The sequence below is a fragment of the Dasypus novemcinctus genome, chromosome X (genome assembly GCF_030445035.2).
Source record: "Dasypus novemcinctus isolate mDasNov1 chromosome X, mDasNov1.1.hap2, whole genome shotgun sequence".
NCBI classification, from domain to species: domain Eukaryota; kingdom Metazoa; phylum Chordata; class Mammalia; order Cingulata; family Dasypodidae; genus Dasypus; species Dasypus novemcinctus.
The window spans coordinates 14,153,023-14,175,209 of NC_080704.1; the positions used below are offsets into that span (position 1 = coordinate 14,153,023).

General features: G+C 40.5%; 1 protein-coding gene across 5 annotated transcripts in view; it reads left to right on the forward strand.

The window, feature by feature from the left end:
• The window catches only part of FRMPD4 (FERM and PDZ domain containing 4), a 954,164-nt gene that overhangs the window by 531,376 nt on the left and 400,601 nt on the right, over positions 1 to 22,187 (forward strand). The gene's annotated exons all lie outside the window — the stretch shown is intronic.

Below are 22,187 nucleotides of genomic sequence, written 5' to 3' on the forward strand. Positions count from 1 at the left end.
TCACCCCACTCCTCCCCCATAGCAACAACCTCCTCCATCATCATGAGACATTCATTGTACTTGGTGAACACATCTCTGAGCACCGCTGCACCTCATGGTCAATGGTCCACATCATAGCCCACACTCTCCCACAGTCCACCCATGGGCCATGGGAGGACATACAATGTCCGGTAACTCCCTGCAGCACCACCCAGGACAACTCCAACCCCCGAAAATGCCCCCACATCACATCTCTTTCTCCCACTCCCTACCCCCAGCAGCCACCATGGCCACTTTTTCCACACCAATGCCACATTTTCTTCGATTAATGTAACATGTTTTTGTGTGATGTATGTATCTTCAAAAAAATACAGTTTACAAAAATGAAGTGGGGAGCAGGGAGCAGGGTTTATGGGAACCTCTTATGTTTTTTATGGTTTTTTTTAATGTTTTTTAATGTAACATTCTTTATGATCTATTAACTTTAATAAAAAAAAGTGTAAAAAAAAAAACCATGAAGAGTTTTAGTGGTGCTTCTCACATTTCCCTTTGTTTCTCAATATTTCAGCTCCACTTCTGAAATGTATTCCATCCTAAGGGTATTCAGGTAAATCCTTTGCTACCCACTGTGTGGTGCACTTTTTTTTAGCATTACAAAGAGTTATCAGAGAAATCCTCCAGAGTTCTATGGCTGCCTTCTCTTTTACATTGCAAAAGTTGCTTTAAAGTCAGGTGCATAGCTGCTAGGATGCACAGATCAGAGTAGCTGATTTGGAAATAAAAATCTTTTATTGTCATGGCGCTCATCATTGAAAATGCATGCACAGTTTAGCATTTTGCAATGTTATGAAAATCTTTAAAATTTATACTCGATGAAACATGTTTCGTTCTGAACTAATGAAATTCCTATGGCCATTTTAAGATCTGAATATGGAAGCCATTTGAATTTTAAGGTCTTTGATGGCTGCATAAATTTGATTGCAAGTAAATGGCAATATATAAAGTAAAAAAACATATATATGTTGTCTTATTGCCACTATTAAGCAACCTATTTCCTTTATTCTGGTTTGTTCTAATGAGAATAAGGGAAAATTATTAAGAATGTTTAGGTGAATTGTCAGACGACTTGAAAGTCATCTTTTTTTTTCAGTCTTTTTTTTCAACAATAAACTTACTTTTTTTTTAAACTTTTTTTAAATGTTACATTCAAAAAATATAAGAGGTCCCCACAAGTCTGAGATGTTTGAAATGAGAATGTGATGATTCTGTTTGTTCAGTTAGCTCACCAAATATTGATATAAGCCTCTCCAAAGCCTTAACTGTGCCTAGTAAGAGCAGAGGCAAAACTGAGAAATGGATTTCATATCTTGGGCTCTGGCTAATTGGCTGCCTTAAGGCTGAGAAGAATTCTAATTGATTAGCAAGTCTGCCACAGCCATAGAAAGGAGGGTGTTGGCACCCTGTCAGCATATTTGCTGGCCCTGCCAGGCCTTCTTGCTCTGCTGTCAGGAACAGTGTGCAAAATGTTGATCCAGTGTGGGGCTTTATATTTGCTTTTTATCTTTAAAAAAAAGAAAGAAAGAAAGAAAATGTAAACTTTCCTAACAAACCGTACATGGATTGGTATTTCTGTGGCATGTTCATACGTCATGGTTGGTCATGTATCCTGAGGAAAGTGAAAGTTTTATCGAGTGGAGGGATGGTCAATAGTAGGTACCTTCCTTTTTTTGTTTCTTTTTTGTTTGTTTTGTTTTCAATGTTTTGCATCACGTTGTCATTTACATGCTGTAGGATGCCAGTATTGTGTTTAGCTTAATTAAAATATACTTTTAAATAGTGGAATCTTTACTGTACTTTGTAATGAGATGGAGCATGTCCTTTATAATCTTCTGATTCCTGCAGAGGCTTGCTCATCATCTCATGGCAAAATACTTCTTACAAGAGTTGTTGAAAGTAAAGTTTTACCTTTTATTTTACAAAACTTTTCTCGTGTGACAAGAGGGTGTCAATAGTATACCACCTAGCAGATCGTTTTGAAACATTAGACCTATTTTTCTGTTATTTCTATATAAAATTTGAAGCGACGAATGAGCAATTAACTGCTTTTCAAGAGAAATACTTCCAAATTCTAGACCATTTTGAAAATGGATGTTTAATAGTGTTTCCATTGTTCTAAGGCTCTGTTTCTAAAAATGATGGGCGTTACCTATCAAAACTCTCAAAGCTGCATGTTTAATATCCTTGGAGTTTTCTAACCTGTTTACAAATCTTCCAGATTTAGGTTTCAGTGGGTTCTGAACTCATGTATTAAAAATACCAAAAATTAGCATATTCCAGTTCGTTTCCAGGACAACTGTCAGAGGTGCCTGATGGATGGAGGTGGGTTGAAGACTGAGCTTCATGAGGTGGAAAATTCAGCCAGTCAACATTTGGGGTCAGCATATCTCTGTCAAGTAGTTCTTTCAGTCTCAGAACCACTGATCCAAACTTTGCAATGAACTTGGTACCAGACCTTCAAATTGCTGTGTCATAGAGTATTAAATCAAGATTTTCTAAATTCATTAAGCATATTAAAACAAACTGTTCTCTGTAAAAAATGTTGATAGCAATGAGTCCACAGGAGCCAATACTGTACTGATGGATAATAGGACATGTAAAGATACATTGATTTCATCTATTTAATTTTTTTTATTTGGGGGGTGTTTTATACTGTACATCATATATTGGTACAGTAGAACAGGGAAATAATTTAGCATCATCTAGGTCAGATGTTGGCAAACTGGGGCTCATGGGCCCAAATCTGGCCCCTTGTCCCTTCGTTTATGTATTATCCATGTCTCTTTTGCACTACAGTGGCCAAATTGTCTAGTCGAGCAGATGTGACAGAGACCTTGCTGCCTGCAGAGCCTAAAATATAGACTACATGGCCCTTTACACACAAAATTCGCTGCCCCCTTGTTGAGGTTAATAAGGCATCTGCCGAAAAGAGGTGCCTTGCCATGCAAGTGATCTTTTTGAGGAGGCCTTGTAGCACTGGTTCTCAAATGGGCCTGCACATTGGAATGGTCTGGACAATATTTTTTAAATCCAAGGCCAGAATCCACAGCCAGGGATTCTGATCTAATTTGATTGAGGTGGGGCCCGAACACTAGGAGGGTTAAAATCTCTCCAGTGGATTGTCATGTGCAGCCAAGTTTGAGAACCACTGCCTTCGGATGCTGAGCACTCCCTGGTAGGAAGGTCTTTCTCTGGGTAGCCTGGAGCTGCCCCAGACAGGATGGCAGGAAACATTCTTCCCTGGCTGCCTGGGTTGAATATGCTTGGAGTAGTCTGTCCCCAGATTTAGAGGACATAGGACAGATTTGACAATAGCAGTCCATTGTCAAACCTTAAACTTGCTCGGGTATGTGGCCAGAAGAAATGAGATCCCTTGCCGATTCTCTAGATGTAGGTAAAATCTACAGCCTAAGTGCTTCTGTGGTCTATGTGTTCAGTGCTGTCCTTGGCTCTCTGATGCCGATTTTTATCTCCAAACAATGAAAATCTATTGGCCAAGCTCCTGGTAGTTATCTTCCATTCAAATGTCAATAGAAGATGATCTGAAGTTCTGGGAGTTTGGCCATGGTGGATTTCTTTTCCTGCCTGGCTTCCAGACTGGGGATTATTTCGGCAATAATCCTATTTCTGAAAGCCTGCCACATAATGTTATTTTGCTGCTCTGTGCGTGGCTGTCGTTGTAAACACTGTTTATAGAACCTTTATCAGCATTTGCCTCTGGAATTTATAAAGCACTTAGTATAATTTGCTGTGAAACCACTGGTGTTTTTTTTAGCTTAATAGAGTCGGCACATATGGAGTATTCAGAAAATAGCTGTTTACATCCTATAAAATGGCTTGTGAGTCGAAAGCGCTTTTATCTTAGCATTTAAAATGATTGATCTCAGTTAACTCACCCAGCCAGGTACTGCTCTTCTCATTTCACAAATGAGGGAAATGAGGCAAAAAGAAGACAGGGGACTTCTTCAAGGCCACACAGCAAGTAGTGGGGAATTGAGAACTGGAACTCAAGATTCCTAACTCCCTAGGCTGAGCTTTCCCATCTAAGACTTGGCTCCACTGCAGGGCAGTAACAACAGAGTCTCTTAAGTGTCCCCTGGGTCTTTGTCCTCCCTGAATCATTAGCATCCCCCCAGCAGATGCTTGTAAGAAAATGCATGGCTGACTGTTCCTCCCTCGAGGAAACCTTCTGCAAACTTTATTATTATCCGCTTGAAATGACATAGATGCAAATGGATCCACTGAGGAAGAGACATTTTGCTTTTTAAAATTAAACCGCAACTCCGGGTAAGTAGCATCATCCACAGAGCAGTTAGAAATTCATTTCACCAGTGTTCTGTAGGGGGAGGTGATAATCAGTAGTATGCTTTCCAAATGGCATAGGGTAGCATCTTGGTTCAGTTGTGTAATTTGAAAGCTTTTAAAAGAAGTACTGTACATTTGGACTCATCAGAAAACAAGTAAACAGAAATCAACCCAAAGTTAATCAACTGTACCTGGAAAGAATAACAAAAAATTGGGTGGGGGGTAGTCGTGGCGTGAAATCCTTGTATTCAGAGTTCATTAAAAGTGTTAATTTCCACACCAAGTACGGTCTTCTTCCTGTACAATGTAACCATGTTAAATATTCATGACAGTGATCCACTCAATTATCAAATGGATTCACTTCTCTCTATATACTTTCTAAGGCAGCAGAATACTTTTTTTTAATTGTAGAAAATATTCCATCACCAGAGCTAAGCCATGTCTATTCACCAAGAATTTATTGTTTTGATGCTTAAAATGTATGGAGATTTTGCTTGGGAGAATACATGTACCCAGTAACATTTGCTCTGGAAGACAATTTTTTTTTTTTTGTAAAATGAGACCTCTTTGTCCACCATCATAAGATGGCCAACCGTTCCCATAGCAGGGGCATATCTGGATAAAGATCTGAATCATAGAAGTTATAAATTACAAAGGCAATCTAAATTGATATTAATTATGTTTTTGTTATGAACTAATATCTGCCCTCATGAGGCTTACATTCTAGTTGGGGTAATGTGACAATAAAGAGAACCAAATGAGTAAGTGCAGCTGTAGTTAGTGCTGTCAACCAGTATCAGGGCGTCCCCAAGCAGCAGCAGCACAGCAGGGCTGACAGGCCACAGGAGCATCCGTTCATTCAGTAAGCCAACAGTGAGCCCCAGTGGATTTGAACAGTTTATGACTCGCGGTGCAGCATGCTCCCCTCAGTTCCCTTTGCCCCCAGAGTTCCACGGGGTCAATGTGGAAGAGGGCCCAGGTAGGTGCTGTGCACAGGGTGGGTTCCCAGATGAGCAATGCTGAGTTGAGGAGACTCTCAGTCTTTTGAGAGGAGTGTCAGCAATTCTGCCCATCCTGCCTTCCAGCCAGATGATCTTGATTAGTCTGGAATGTAAGCCATTTTTCTCTGGGTCAGGGAAGGAGACTTCCCTTTGTATCCTTTAACGTCTGATGAGGGCAGGGGTGTGGATACTACTCTACCTTAACTGTCCTCCTGGTTGTGAACCAAACCTGTGACCCAAGGCTATGTTCTCTCTGGCTCCCCAGCTCAGAAGATATGCAGAAATGCCTAAATTAGCTTCCAACACCGGAATGAGGTGATACGAGGTAAGATAGCTGAAGGGTATCAGGGAAGCTGAACTCTGAGCAGACATATGAAGATGGAGGGAAAGGGGTCCTCAGAATAACTCAAGAAAGGTGCTTCAGAGAGAGAACAGTATGAAGTGGGCAACATGCTTGGTGCATTCTAGTGACTTCCAGAAGAGCTTCTTGGGCGAGCAGGGGGATAAGTTTGGGAGAGTGCAGAGGCCAGGTCATTCAGGGGCTTGTGGGCCCTGGTTTGAGTTGGAGTTTATCAGAAGAGTGCTGGGAAGCCCACACAGGGCTCTCATCGGACAAGTGACCTAATTCAACAGTGGGGGGCCAGCCTGGGATGACGGGGCTGCTCTTCCTGGAGTCTCCTTTTTGACCACTTCTCAGCCAGGCCCCACATTTTGCTTTCTCACTGCTTCTTTTCACTGTAGTCTTCATTTCTTCTACAAAGGGCTACTTTTAGGAAATATGCTCAGGCAGAGAACTCACCTGGCTCTACTGTGCCTAAGGGGTGGCACCTGAGTCTCTGGGACTAAATGGAAACCAGGCTAAGACTTTCCTAACAAGAGCAACTGGAGCGCCAGAGTGTGGGGTTGCTTTAATCCCTTCTTGTAAATCTGAGTTCAATTCCTTTTAGAGCAAGGTTGAGCCTCTGGGTGGGAACCAATTGGTATAAGGAAGAGGACAGCTGCCCCGGCTGGCATCAAGCTGTGGTTTAAAGATCTTATCTCTTGAGAGGAACAAAATAACTGATGAGTGGGCAAAGGGCCACATGTGGGTTGAGTAAACAACTAGTAGGAAGGCAAAAGGATGTGTGTGGGTGCTTTTTTAAGTAAAGCTCTGGACTTCTTTCCCTCTCCAAGTTCTCTCTGTTGAAACCCTATTCAATTTCTCCAACGTTGACTAGAAGAGGGAACTAAGCACTGACTTTTCAGTATTCAGCTTGATAACGTGTATGTAGTTCGAGTTGAATAACCTCTTGCCAAGAAACTTAAATTAGTTGTAACATTTCATTTGCCAACACATACTCCAAAATATGGCCCTTGTTAATTATCAGAAGATTATGATTAAAATTAATCAAGACACCTAAGGCAGCCCAGGAGCAGTAAATTGCACGTGATAATTTGTTCTTCACCTAATTCTTTGTTCAAACCATAGCTTCTGCCCTTCTATGTGGGCTTTAAAACATCGAAAGGCATTTCTTGAGTTTGACTGAGTGGCACATTTGGCTTGTATTTATAAATTGTTTTCAACGATAACTGTTCAGATATTTTGAACACCATTTTGATGCATTATGAAGACAGTTTCTGCCAGTTAACTAAAAAGCAGTTTGAGAATAAATATGTTAAAGGGAAATTTCCCTCATTTTCTTGTTATTTTGATTTAACTATAACAAATTATTTTACATTCTCAAATATTAAGTTCCCAGATTATTTCACTTCTCTGTTGATATGAGACTGTATTCATTAATATATATATTGATGCATCGGAATTAATTGCCATCTCTTTAGTTAATATTTTGAGAAAGCGATTGCTGTTATTAATAAATTTTCTAATTACGTAAGATAACGGGGTGCTTTAGGGTTTTTTTTAATACAATAGACTTTCACCAAGCCCAGGTTGCTGTTTTTATCGTCTTTTAACATTTGTGTGACAAGGAAAGTTCTAGGGATTCAATATAGTTCTGTGAGGAAAGAAAACAATTTTTTTTGATGCTTTATCAACACTGTTAGCTCTCTAATGTCATCTCCATTGGGGCAGCTTTTCTTTCAATGCCATTTCCCTAACCCAAAGCACAAATTAAAAAAATGTCAGAAGAGGAAAGGATTTTAAAGGAATCCAATTTGTTTTCTTTTTTCTGATTTTGATAAATATTATTTGCTGTAAAGGAGTATATGAAACAGTTCCATATACTATTTTATAGCCTTTTATATTGGGCTCAAGTGTAATATACCTTTGAAAAAATTGTTGAATGACTACTCAAGGCATATGGGCTACAATTTCCAACACCTTAGGGACTGAAATCTATCTAAACTGATCAAATCAACTTCACTTAGACCATTTTACCTTTGAAAAGTAGTTGAAGTCAGCTCTTCTCCAACTTTAATGAGATATAGAACTCTCCTGGGGAGTTAACCTGTACTGATTCAGTCGGTTTGGGATGGGGCCGAGATTCTACATTTTAAAGGAGCCCCAAGGACTGCTGGTGTTCCTAATGGGTGGACCATTCATTGTAGGGGTTGGCAAACTTCTGCCATGAGTGAAATCCAGCCTGCAGCCTTTATTTGCAAATAAAGTTTTATTGGAACACAGACATGACCATTTGTTTACGTATTGTCTATGGCTACAACAATGGAGATGAGTAGTTACGACAGAGCCTCATAGCCTGCAAAGTCTTCAATATATACTATCTCATTTGGTTTAGAAAAAGATGGAAAGCATGCTAAAGATAGATTAGAAATGTACTCCGTTGCTTTGTTGCCTGCTTAGCACCCAAATTATTACATCTGATACGTTTGTGCTTTACTTAAAATATTTATTTCATCTTTTGTTCAAAGTGTTTTGCTTATAATTTGCTTTTATTATATGTAATTAATATTTATTATCAATGAAGCATAGATAATATTTAATCATAATAAATAAATTACTATTTAATTAATACCTAATTAAAGAGCTTTTCTTTTTTTAAAAGAATTTAACATTTTCCTGTCCAATTTATATGTTTTTGTTCATGTCATTTCAAATGCAAGACATGCTACCATTCTAGGGCAGTAATGCCAAACTTTCAATATTAATGGGACTAGTTTCTAGGAATCCAGTAAGGACCCACATAATTCCGATGATGCATCTGGATTTTTTGGCCACCATATAGATGACTGGCAGAGATCTTTATCATCCTCTCTTTCTCCAAGCACTTATTTCTAGTTCCTACATAGGGCACCTTTGTGATTTCAGCCTGCTTCAACTACCATCCTTGATCCACCACCTGGATATGGTATCTTTGATTCTACATTTTGAAAGATGAAAATATCAGTGCTCTCATCCTTCCTGCCACTTTGCCACCACCCTGCCTCCCAGCTTCTGTCATCTCTACCTTTCCATATATACTCTCTCCAGATTGATAACACTTAAATGGGTCCCATAACAATGGTTTTCCAAGCCCATCATTTGTTCTGGTCATTTACTTATTTTATTTTATTTTTCACATGGATTAGATTTTTAAAAGATACTTAGATTATATAAATGTTACATTAAAAATGTAGGGGATTCCCATATGCCCCACTCCCTACCCCTCCCATACTTTCCCACATTAACAACATCCTTCATTAGTATGGTACATTTGTTACAATTCATGAACACATATTGGAGCATTGCCAATTGGATTATAGTTTACATTATAGTTCAAACTCTCTCCCACACAATTTTGTAAGTTATGACAAGATATATAATGGCCTGTATCTATCATTGCAACGTCATTAAGGACAATTCCAAAGTCCCAAAAATGCCCCCCTAATACACCTATTTTTCCCTCTCCTCAGAACCTCCCATGTCCACTGCCTCCACATCAATGATAAAGGTTCTTCCATTGCTAAAATCACAATAAGTCTATAGTAGAATAACAGTAAGTCTGTTCTAGTCCATCATTCATTCCCCAATCCTGGGGGTTCTGGGATGGTGATGCCCACTCCCCCTCTAATTGAGAGGGGGTTTAGATCCCGTGGAGCAGGTGGTTAGGCCTATCTTGCTTGCAGTTGTAGACTCTCTCAGTTCCTTGGGATGGTCATTGTCCATCATCTTTCCCTTGTTAGTTGTTCTGGATAAGTCCAGTGGTAGGTGTTGCAACTCTTGAGAATCAGGGCCTGACTGGCATGTGGAAAACCCAAAGATTTAAGTCTCTTGGACATAAACCTATCAACTCTAGTACTAACTATAGGTTCAAATAGAAGGGGCAGAAGAGCCACGTGTAGGGAAACCATGACTGAGTCCAACTCTGTCACGCTGGAGAGTATAAATTCCAAAGTAGGGCCCACTGGCAGGGCACCAAACTCCTGAGCCGTCAGCCCTACCTATGGTATCTGGATGTCTCCAGAGCCCTCAGTAGCCCCACCATTTAAAGCAATATTTACTGTGGCAATGAATGGGATCCTGCTGTGATGCTCGTAAATGTAACCTCTAGGATGACCTCCCAACTCACTTTGAAGTCTCTCAACCATATAAACTCATTTGTCTTTACCTTTGTCCCTTTTGGTCAGGGTCTTTTTCCGGTTGTATTGCTTGTTGGTGCTTGGTAGTAATCCTTCAGTGCCAGGGAAGCTCATTCCTGGAAGTCAAGTCCCATCGGGGGCAGGGGGGGAAGATGGTAATGCATTTATACGCTGAGTTTGGCTTAGAGAGAGGCCACATTTGAACAAGGGGGCTCTTAGGAAGTAATTCTTAGGCAACCTATAATACTAGGATAAGTTTCAATTTCAAAAGGAAAGTTTCATAAGTATAGTCATCAATATCAAGGGCCCACCAGTGGTCCATCCTCCTTCACCAGTCACTGCCCCTGTACTTAGGGGATTCTTGCTGTCCCATTAGAGAACGTGGCAGAACTCCCCAGGATGGGAATTGGATAGTCTTTCTGTCTTTGTGTGGATTTCCACCTACCATGACAATGCCCCATGAACACTGAAACTCACTCATATGCCTTATAGGTATGCCCCAGGTGAACCTCCTCCCATGAATCCTCCATTACTGACACCCCACACCAATGATCCTCCCCTGCCATAACTGGAACCCTTCTGTGATCCAAAACTTCTTCAAAAATGAAGCCAACAAAATAACCAAATAAAATTAATAAGAAAATAAAATAATAATGATAGTTTTTAAAATGACAAATAAAATACAAAAAAATTAAAAATTTGAAATAATAAAAGAAATAATTTAAAAATTAAATAAAATTTTGGCGTTCTGTCTTTCATCACTGTAAGATCTTTTGTCTAGTATGTACAGTGACATTTTCTTCCATTTATTCCCTCAGTGTCTTATTTTTTTCATTTTATCTTCAAAGAAGCTTTAGGTTACAGAAAAGATACATACAGAATATAGGGGATTCCCATATACCCAAGATCCTCCCCCCTTTCCCCTTTCTCCTGTTAATAACATTTTACATGTGGATGGTACATTTGTTACAACTGATGTACAAATATTGAAGCATTGCTACTAACCATCATCAATGATTTACATTACAATCATTTTATTTTTGAGGAACGCTTCTGCTCTCACCAAGCTTGCTACTCAGCTCTCTTGAGCAGGTCTTCTCTTCGATGGATTGGACTTGCTAATTCGTATTTTGGAATGAAGAAACAAGTAGCTCCTAAGGAAGCTCTGTGAAATGGATAGGGTTTTTTTTGACTGGTGGGCTTGAACTTGAGTCTGAGCAGGTGGGTACTTAGATTGTTTCACTATGGACTTTGCTATAGTATGGAGGTCTTTATCTTGGGCACCAATGACTCCCACTTCCAGTCCTGCATTTTCTCAGATGGTTTATTACATTTCTTTAAAGAATAATCTCCTAATTTCTTGCCTTGGAAAATATTGATTGTTGGCCTTTCTGCATGAGCGAATGGGGTGGGGTGAATTGTTTCCTATAGAGACGTTTATTCCTTCTCTGTTCTGTCCAGGGCTTGTGCCAACCCACATTGTACCTGGCACTTCTGTGTCCCAAACTTATTATGATTCTTCCAGGCAGGTCACTTTCCCCTCATTTCTCCCTCTGACTGGCTTGAAGTTTCTCAGGCTCTGTATTCAGTGGTGGGCCACAGATTTGGGACCATCGGATTTCACAGCCTTGCCATTATTGACATTTGAGGCCAGATATTTCTTTGTTGTGGGGCCTGACTCTAGCACAAGGATGTTCAGCAGCATCCCTGGTCTCTTCCCAATAAAGGCCAGAAGTACTCACCTCCTCAGTCACGGCGACCAAAAATGTCTCTATAGACATTGCCAAATGTGCTCTAGGGTCAAGATTGCCCCTGGTTGAGAACCACTGAGTTAGAGAGATGCATAGAAATCGATGTCTTGGGAAACGGACTTGGCCCAGGGATTAGGGCGTCCGTCTACCACATGGGAGGCCCGCGGTTCAAACCCCGGGCCTCCTTGACCCATGTGGAGCTGGCCCATGCGCAGTGCTGATGCGCGCAAGGAGTGCCCTGCCACGCAGGGGTGTCCCCAGCTAGGGGAGCCCCACGCGCAAGGAGTGCCCCTGTAAGGAGAGCCGCCCAGCGTGAAAGAAAGTGCAGCCTGCCCAGGAATGGCGCTGCCCACACTTCCCGTGCCACTGACGACAACAGAGGCGGACAAAGAAACAAGACCCAGCAAACAGACACAGAGAACAGACAACCGGGGGAGGGGGGGGGGGGGGGAATTAAATAAATAAATAAATCTTTAAAAAAAAAGAAAAAGAAATCGATGCCTTGCCAGATGAGCTCAAGGCAGCTAGAGACCCAGGACATCCGCCTCTAGCCTCAAGCGTTCTTTCTATTCATCCCAGTGAAGCATAATATTATTTTTCCTAGAGGTCACGAGTTGAAAAAGTTGGGGAAACCCTGGATAAGCTAAATCATCTCTGCCCTTCCCTTTGGGGCCTTGTCTTTCCATCAGATTTACATCTGCCCAACTCTTGTTGAACTCCCTCAGCTGCCACCCTATCTTCTTTCTTGCTCTCTTTGTTAGTATTGGTTTAATTCCTTTTCCTTCTTGATTTTCATTTTTAAATAATCTCGATTAGGAGAGGAGATAAATATGTATTGTTGGTCTGGCATTTTGAACTGAAATCTCCATTATAATGTCCTCTAAGCTAATATACTGGGGATTGGGAAACTGACTTTTATAGTTTCGGAATCTTATTTCAAATTTGAATTTTGCCATTGCTTAGTTTTCATTAGCTGGTACACAGTACATTTTTAAAAACCATCACAAAATGGCTTAATTTCTACAGCTGACTCCCATGAATGGCTCATCATGTCAGTATTAGTAATATGACTGTCCTTTGGGAGGAGTAGAAGTGACATTTGCTTCCTACTGCAGGAGTAAAGATGGTCCTCAAAACTCTCCCCAATCTGATCAAACCTAATTCATTTACTCCTCTAGACAAAAAAGGTTTTATATTCTGCAGTGATTAAAATATTCAATTTTCCAGTTTTGAACTTAATTTGCCATCTGGTTATTTACTGCACTTGTGGCATGTGAAATTGTTGTTTATTCACTTGTCAGAGGGAGTAAGTCTGGGTCAGCCAGAGAATAGACTCTGTAATCTACCTCCTGTGGTGAAAATATTGCATAGCAGATCTGCTCTACAGTTTCCTTTGGATAGTTCACCATTTTCCAAAGAGAAAGAAAAGATGACATCTCTCCTGCTAGTCCTCCTGCTAGTACCTACCAATGCCTTTGTGAATATTGTAGACTGATTACGAAATTGGTCCCATTTCTCCATATTTGCCTTTATCCATGTCCTTTGCACTGTGACTTTTCAGCTCTTCCCATCAATAATTGGAGTCTGTTTCTCTTCCTCTTGAATCAGAGATGAGCTTGTGGACTGCTTTGGCCAGCAGCATGCATGGGAAGTGAAGAGGTGTCTGTTTTGTGCCTAGTTCTCAAGAAGACATGCACATTTCTGCTCTCTTTCTCTCGCAACACTGCCCAGCCCCATGAGAACAAGCCAGGGCTAGACCGCTGGAAGATGATAGACCCTCGAGTCCCAGCCATCCCAGAATTCGACTGCAGGTACCTGATAGAGCCCAACTGAGGCTTGACAAACTGCCCTTGTCCAATTGCCATTCTGCAGACATGTGAGCCAAGCAAAGAGATAGCATACGTAGTTGTTTTAAACCACTAAAAGCTGTGATGATTTTGTTATACATTTAGTGTAGAAAGGTATCCCCCTTGGGGAGCCAAGTTAGATAGCAGCACCCCTTATTCTGGTACGGACCTTACCAGAGTACACACTCCTACCCTCTCCCTCTGGCGTCCTCATGCAAAAGAACAACATTCACACTTGGAAGCAGCAGCCGTGAAATCTAGAGCCAGGTTGCTGCATTCCACTGGGCACAGCCATTAGTCATCTTCAAAAGGATTCCTTATCTCTGTAAGCCTCTGGATTGCTTCCCCCAGTTTGGATATTTGAAAGGACTCACTAGATGCCACAGAGTAGACCTCGTATGAGGCTTTTATTTAAAGGCGAAGGACACAATGCAGCAAGAGTGAGTATGCAGGCAAGCACTGGGAATCTTGGAGACATTTCAGCAACCCAGACTCTCCAGGACCCCTTTCTTTGAGTACACGGGGCCAGGCTCAATCCCTGCCTGGAATGCCAAGATCCGTGTGAGGAATCTTGCCTTGGGAAGTAGTAGAAATACAGGCACTTCTAAGTCCCCTTGATCACACTCCAACCAGGCTTCTCAAACAGGTTATGCCAGTTGCAAACCATCAGTAAAGAAACTGGCCAGGGCAGGAGTGGGGTGGTGGTGGTAGGGTGGGGATGATGAGTGTGTCACTGGCAGAGTTTCTAAACCATTCAAAAAGACATCTGGAACCCCATTGCCCTTATCTTGACCAAGAACTCAAAAAACCAGACAGCTGGGCTTCCTTAGAGATATAGAACTTCCAGCCCAACAATAAATCAACTACCTCTCTACAGCTCCAGTTTCCTTGTCTGTAAAATGAGGTTAATTAGAAACCTTTTCATAGGGTTGATGTGAGGAATGGAGATGATTCATCCTGAATATTTGCTACAAGGGCCTCGAGCTTAGTAAATGCTCAATAAATCTGTTATTGCAGTTACTTAAATGAGAAAACTCAGTGGGAGTCAGGGATTAAAGTTTAAGCTATGTGACCTTGGACACAACACCTCAGCTTCTTGGGCATCAGCTTCCTCCTATGAGATTAGGGAAGAAATTATCTGATAGGTCCCTTCCTATGGTCATGTCATGAACACGTTCTATCAAATTAATGCCCCCAAGCCCAGGTAGGAGTACATTTTACCATTTGCTCATGCAGATTACTCCTTAGTAACCAGAAAAGATAGAAAAATTTGTGAGTCCTCATATTTAGGGGGTAGTTCATAATTAGCATGGATAATCTAGCAAGCAAAGTTCAGAAAACAACTGTTTTGAAGAAGGCCCTAGGTTTACAAAAAGCTCTTGAGAGGAGGTTGAGAACTTTTCAGCATGGAAAAGTCTAGGCATCACCAGGATAATCTTTTCAGAGTCACTTTGGCAGGGGGGGCTTCAAGTGTGGTCCATAACCATCAGGGGTCAGTGGGTTTCACCCGTATTTGACTGAAGGAGCCCTTAAGTTGGACTGTCACTTTCTAAATTCCCACCAGTGTATGAGAAGGTGGACGGCAGAGGTGAGTGAGAAGCTTAGTTTGGCACGGTGCCCTTCTTAAGAAACACTTGATTTTACCTTGGAAACTCTGTTGGCACCCTTGGGACACTCCCTAATACCTTCGTTCTGTAGTATGCTCTCCTGCTACCTGTGTTTGGCCATGCTCCCTGCTCTGCCTCAGCAGTTACTAGGGCTAGATACTGACTGAAGCGTCCAGTGCAAGTGTGGCTATTCCCTGCAGAAGCAATGCAATGGCTGAGGGCAGAGCTGATGATTTACAGCAGGAGTCTGTCAACCTCTTAGGTCAAGGGCTAGGTAGTAAATGTTTTAGGCTTTGGAGGCCATACGGTCTCTCTTGTGACTACTCAGCTCTGCTGTTGGTTGTAGCACAAAAGCAGCCATAGACAATATGAAAAGGAATAGGCATGGCCAGTTTCCAGAAAAGGGTTTTTTTCATAATGCAGTTGGCAGTGTGCCGGATTTGGCCCCCAAGCTATTGTCTGCTGACCCCTGATTTACAGGGTTGGCAGAAATAAAATACATATGTTGCTACGGACTGGGCAAAGAGTGTTTTCAGGACTTCTTTTTTTACTTAAAAGCAGAAAAATCTTGTCCATTGTGTACTTGAAAATGGCATAACACTATAAAGACATGACAATTAGCCCTCAACAGAATAGCAGCATAGAATTACAGTTCAGAAAAATCACACTTGTAGCCTTGAATAACTTGTCCACATCCTGAAGATGATACCTATTCTTGGTGGAAAGCTAGCATGCCACTGTAATTGAGAATGTTAGGAACATACATGAGGTTTAACTTCTCAATTAGACCTCTGATACTGAGCACCAAATAATTGTCCACTGGGTTTTCCCTGAAACCATCTTTGGAACTTGGTTAATTGAAGGACACATAAAAGGAATTTTTTGAAACATGAATACCTGAGATGCATCCTCAAACGCAAGACTAGTGAATTAGAAGCAAAAATGGAATGCCATCTCACTAAGTTTATCCTTTTCAAAATGCATTATTTTTAAAAATTCAGCAATGAATTCAAGGTAATGAGTACCATTTAACAAAGTAATATTTCAGCATTAAAACCTAAAGAAAAATGGTGAAAAGACCCTGAGGAGTTGACTTTTGGTGTTTATAACTTTTTTTTAATTGATTTTGTAAAAATATTACATTACAAAAAAATATATGAGGACCCCTTCAACCCCACCACTCCCACCCCACCACTCCCCCCCACCCCCAGCAACACTCATTTCCATCATCATGACACATCCATTGCATTTGGTAAGTACATCTCTGGGCACCTCTGCACCTCATGGTCAATGGTCCACATCATGGCCCATACTCTCCCTCATTCCATCCAGTGGGCCCTGTGAGGATTTATAATGTCCAGTGATTGCCCCTGAAGCACCATCCAGGGCAGCTCCAAGTCCCTAAGACACCTCCACATCTCGTCTCTTCCTGCCATTCCCCATACCCATTAGCCACCATGTCCACTTTTCCCACTCCAATGCCACCCTTTCTCTGTGGACATTGGATTGGTTGTGTCCATTGCACCTCTATGTCAAGAGGAAGCTCAGATTCCTCATGGATACTGGATGCAATCCTCTTGCTTTCAGTTGTAGGCCCTCTAGGCTCCGTGGTGTGGTGGTTGTCCTTCTTCAACTCCATCTTAGCTGAGTGAGGTGAGTCCAATAAATCAGATTGTAGGTGCTGGAGTCTGTTGAGGCTCAGGGCCTGGCTATCACATTGTCAGTCCAGAGATTCAGATCCCCTAAATATATCTTAAGCCCCGACACCAACTACAACTCCAGCACAGTAGCATGAAAGTCTTAAGAAGAGAGATCCCATCTGAGTCCAGATTCATCACGCATAAACACCAGCTCCAAAGAAGGGCCATCTGACATGGCAGTTAATCCCATCAGCCATGACCATAGCACCCATGGGCCTCTTTAGCCCTCAAAGGAACCAATATCTGGGGGTTGTATCTACTTTATTTGTCTCTTAGACTCTGCTCAGTTGTGCATAAGGGCAATCCTTCTGACAGCCTCCAGACTCTTTTTTAGAGACTCGTAGCCATATAAACTCATTTCTCCTTTCCATTTCCCCCTTAGATTAGGTCAAACAGCATTTTAAAGTCATGTTATTTTATGTAGACAGGGATATTCTGCTGATCTGCACTGAACCTTCCTTTCAAGGTCATTCTCCAGTTGCATCATCAGTTGGTAGTTGATAGTGATCCCTTGGTGCCAGGGAGGCTCATCCCCGGGTGTCATGTCCCACGCTGGGGGGAAGGCATTGCATTTACATGCTGAGTTTGGCTTTGAGACTGGCCACATTTGAGCAACATGAAGGCTGTCAGGAGGAAACTCCCAGGCACAATGCTGCTCTAGGCCTTGTTCTTATTTCAGGCATATCAGCTCACAAGCATAGTCATTAGTGTCAGGGGCTCACTGTTGGACCCTCTTTCCTTCCCGGTCCTTGCCGCTGCACTTGGGAGACTGTCGCTGCTCCCCTAGGGACCACGACAGAGCACCACCGGCCAGGAACCCAGTACCCCCCCAGCTGTAGTTTTTAATTGTTGCCACTATGAGTATATCCAAACATTACCATGGACCCTGGACATATGTCCTGTATAGCTCCCTGTCAGCCATATAACTTTTATTGGGGGAAAACTTTGAAGTTCTTTACGCTACAGTTTGATTTTCTTGTTGTTCAAAGAAGGCAAGACATAGCAACTGTAGCTTCATTGAATTATTGGGAAATAAACGAGTTGGTCATGTGTGCTCATTGGGTCCACAATATGATAGATGAAATGCAGATACTTGCTGAAAAATATGATTCAATGGATAATATTTTCCTGGTTACTTTATATCAGAATTAATTTTCTTTTAGGAAGCAGGTAGATAAATTGGGATTTACTTATTTTTGCCCAAACTTGATTTGGAACTAATATTAAAACTCAAGACATTGGGCTTATGGGTTAATTGGGAATCCTGGCATTTAAAAAAAATAGAATTTCAAAAATGCTTAGCATTTTTAACATCTATAAAGTAAAAATAAAAGCCACCAGAAACCCCAACTTGTACTGTTTATTCTTTCTTCTGAAAGAGTTCACTCTTGAAATACTGCATCATTAAGCAAGGTGCCCTTGTATCCTGAAAGCAACATATGGGCAGAGTAAATATAATCCTGATTAAGCTCTGTATTTTGTATGGAATGGCAATACAGCCAGACATTTTAAATACCTGCAACTTGTCAACCCCTAATTTGTGGTTTCCCACAGGACTAAGGCTCCAAAGTATATTTTTCTAACTACAGATGTTTGCCATTTTTAACCATAATAATGTACCAAAGTTTAAAAGCATTGTATTTGTCTACCCCCATTTAAAGATAAACATCTGTTTGCTTTAAAATTGGACTAAAGTCTATGAATCACAGAAAAAGTGACATGTTTTATCAGCCATATGTACCAACTCTAGAAATGGGCTAGTTTTCAAAAATTATTATGGTCAGGCAATTATGTGCTTGAAATTTTGCAAGCCTATCTGATTCATTACCTATGCCACATTTAGCATTTTCACATTTAAAATATTTTTGTAAAAAGCCAGCCAACAGGACGTTTCTATTTTGCACTCATAGTTACATACTTGTGGCCAAGATAAAATGCAACTGAACTTGGGCTATTATGACCAGGAATCATGGTCCTCAGAAAAGGTAGCTTTAGACTTCACAATGCTGAAAAAAGGAATCCTCACTCCTTCAAGCTAATCAGGAAAGGGCATGTGTCAAAAAATGCTACATAATCTGGGTTATAACTCCACCTGTGAAAATTAACATCTGGGTTAATATGGGTTCTGTTACACTTCATAGTTTTCTGCAAATTTTGGGTTTACCTTTTATGCAACAGTGAGTTCTATGACGACATAGCAGTGTAACATCGTAGATGTAACTTGTTCAACAAAAGATTGAAATCATGATCCTGGTTTTCTAGGCTTTAACAAGCCAGCCAACCAAAGCTTGTTTGGGGGTGGCATTTAAGTAAAATTGAGGAGTTCTTCTGACATCCTACATAATTAATATAGAAAGCACGGCTGAAAGAAAACATATTCAAGCCATATCTATAACACTTCATTGTTGTGGTTATCTCCAGTTGTTTTAGTTTTTGGAAGAAAACCATTGTTGTGTCAGCTTTCAAGAACATAAGGGCATCAAGTATAAATGATGAGCAGATTTCCCTAGACCCTCGGGCAACAGGTAGACTTTTCTGGTGTGTGTAAGGTACGACTGACCAGAATTTGGTTCTTTATTATCTTTTCCCATTAAATGATCCCTTATGTGTACACTTTTATCAGGAGACAATGAAACATGTCTTTACCTCTCATGCCCTGTAAATTGCAAAATGCTCCTGTAGTATCATTAGTATCTGCCTTACACTGAGAGTAAGTTTGACAGTAAGCTTTATCCTGCACTTTCAGTCATATTATTTCAGTCCTGCATTAAAATGGTTTAAATGTATGAGTGTCAACCTAGTTATTCAATTTGCATGCAAATGGATTTGCCTCCAGCCCTCAGTTTTTTCCTTTCTTTCTCATGTTCATATCAGAGCCAAGCATCTGTCTGGTGTTAGAAATCACCTCTGCCTCTAGGACCTGCCTCAGTGGTTGTGCAGTGTTCCTACTATGGGCACCCACAAGTCAAGTGCAAGGGCAAAACTTGAAGGCTATGCAAACTCATTCTAGATGTACACTTTGTATAAAGGCATACATTCTTGGGAAATTAGGCAACTTTCTACATCGACTAATTTATTCCACCCCTCTCTGTTATCCTGTGTAGATAGGTATGGTATTTACAGAGCACACTTGTGAGTAAATAAGCCAATTTATCTATAGCTAGGTAACTAGAAGAGGGGTTTTGGCCTTTGTTGTTCCTATCCGGCAGTTCCAGTTCTTTCAGTTCAATGCAACAAACATTTGTGCACCTCTTATGTGCCAGCTGTTTTAGAAGGATGGATAAGACATAGAATCTGTCCCCAGGAGTCCACAGTATGCAAAGGGAAGGAGACAGGAAGACAACCCTAGTACACCTCCAACAATAACTATTGCTTTCTAGGTAAAGTACATCTTGTACTAAGTGTCAGGTATTGTTCTTACTCCTTGGCATATATTATCTCATTTAATCCTCAAAATAACACTCTGAGGTAAGTTTTATTAACCCATTGTACAGATGGTACAACTGAGGTTAAATAACTTTTGAAAGTCATACACTTCCATGCCTACATTGCTTATGACTTTAACTCAAGGAGTTGGGGTTGATTTTCATATTTTCGTGGAGGAGGTACTATGATTGAATTTGGGATGCTGTGCAGGAAGTCTCATCTCCTACTTAACTTTTTAGGGTTTTATCTAATATTAATAATTTTCCTTACCATCCAAGTTTATTTTTACTTCTTTTGACTTTTCCTCACCTCTTTTTACCCTTGATTAATTTTATTTTAAGCCACCATCTTTTAAGATGTTAAGGATATTATTTTAAACTTTGATTCCATTCAATTTCATTTAATCTTTTTTTAGTTATGGTGAGTGACATTTTTAAAAATTTATTGATATATATCACTCATACATAAACATACATAAACAATGAGTATAGAGTAATAGTTGTGAACATACAAAATAAACATGTATAACATCATACAGGGCTCTCATATCTCACCCTACCACCAACACCTTGTATTGCTATGAAACATTTTTAACTAATAATGAAAGAACATTCTCAAAATATTACTACTAACCAAAGTATCTTACATTTGGTGAATTTTTCCTCATGGCACCCTATTATTATTTTTATATCATTTGTACATGAACATGTATAAATAGTAAGTGCATAGTGAAAGTTGTGAACTTACAAAGCAAACAAGCATAACATCATATAGGGGTCCCACACATCAACCCACCACCAACATCTACTATTGTTGTGAGACATTGTTACAATTTTTGAAAGAATATCATGAAAATTTTACTTATTATAGTCCATATCTAACATTTGGTGTATTTTTCCCCCAACCAGCCCTATTATTTTTTTAAAATATATTTTTGTTACAGAAGTTGTGAACTTACAAAACAATCACACACATGTGCAGAGTTCCCTTATAATACTCCTCTATCTATAATATACCACACCATGATGGACCATTGATGGGCCCTTGATATTGAAGACTGTGCATATGAACATTTACTCTTGAAATGGAAACTTAGCCTAGTATTATAGGGTACCTAAGAGTTGCCTCTTGGGAACCTCCTTGTTGCTCAAATGTGGCCTCTTGCTAAGCTGAACTCAGCATATAAATACGTTACCTTCTCCCCAGTATGGGACATGACTCCTGGGCATGAGCCTCCTTGGCACCTAGGGATTACTACTAAGCACCAACTTGCAATGCAACTGGAAAAATACCTTGACCAAAAGGGGGAAAAGGTAAAGACAGATGAGTTTATATGGCTAAAAGATTTCAAAGTGAGTTGGGAGGTCATCCCAGAGGTTATGCTTATGCACATCTCAACAGGATCTCATTGATTGCTAAAGTAGATACTACCCCAAATAGTAGGGCTCCTGAAGGCTCTGGAGACATCTAGACAATACAGTCAGGGCAGATAGCTCAGGAGTTTGGTGTCTTGCCAGTGGGCCCTACTTTGAAATTTATGCCCCCAAGTGTGACAGATTTGGACTCAGTTGTGGTTTCCCTACACATGGCTCTTTTGTCCTTCAATTTGAATCCATAATTAGTACTAGAGTTGGTAGTGTATGTCCAAGAGACTCAAACTTTTAGGCTGCCTATGTGAATACAAGTGTTTTACATCACTGGCTAAGCTTATTCCTAAATATTTGATTCTTTTAGTTGCCATTATAAATGGAATTTTCCCCCCAGGTTTTCTCCTCAGATTGCACATTATTAGTGTTTTTAAAAATCTAATTCATCTGATATAAGTATAGCTAATCCAGGTTTTGTTTTGTTTTGGGTACTGCATGCATGTAATATCTTTTTCCAGCCTTTCATTTTCAATCTGTTGGTATCCTTGGGTCTAAGATGCATCTCTTGCAGACAGCAGATAGGTGGCTCATATTTTCTTATCCATTACACCAGTCTGTGTCTTTTGATTGGG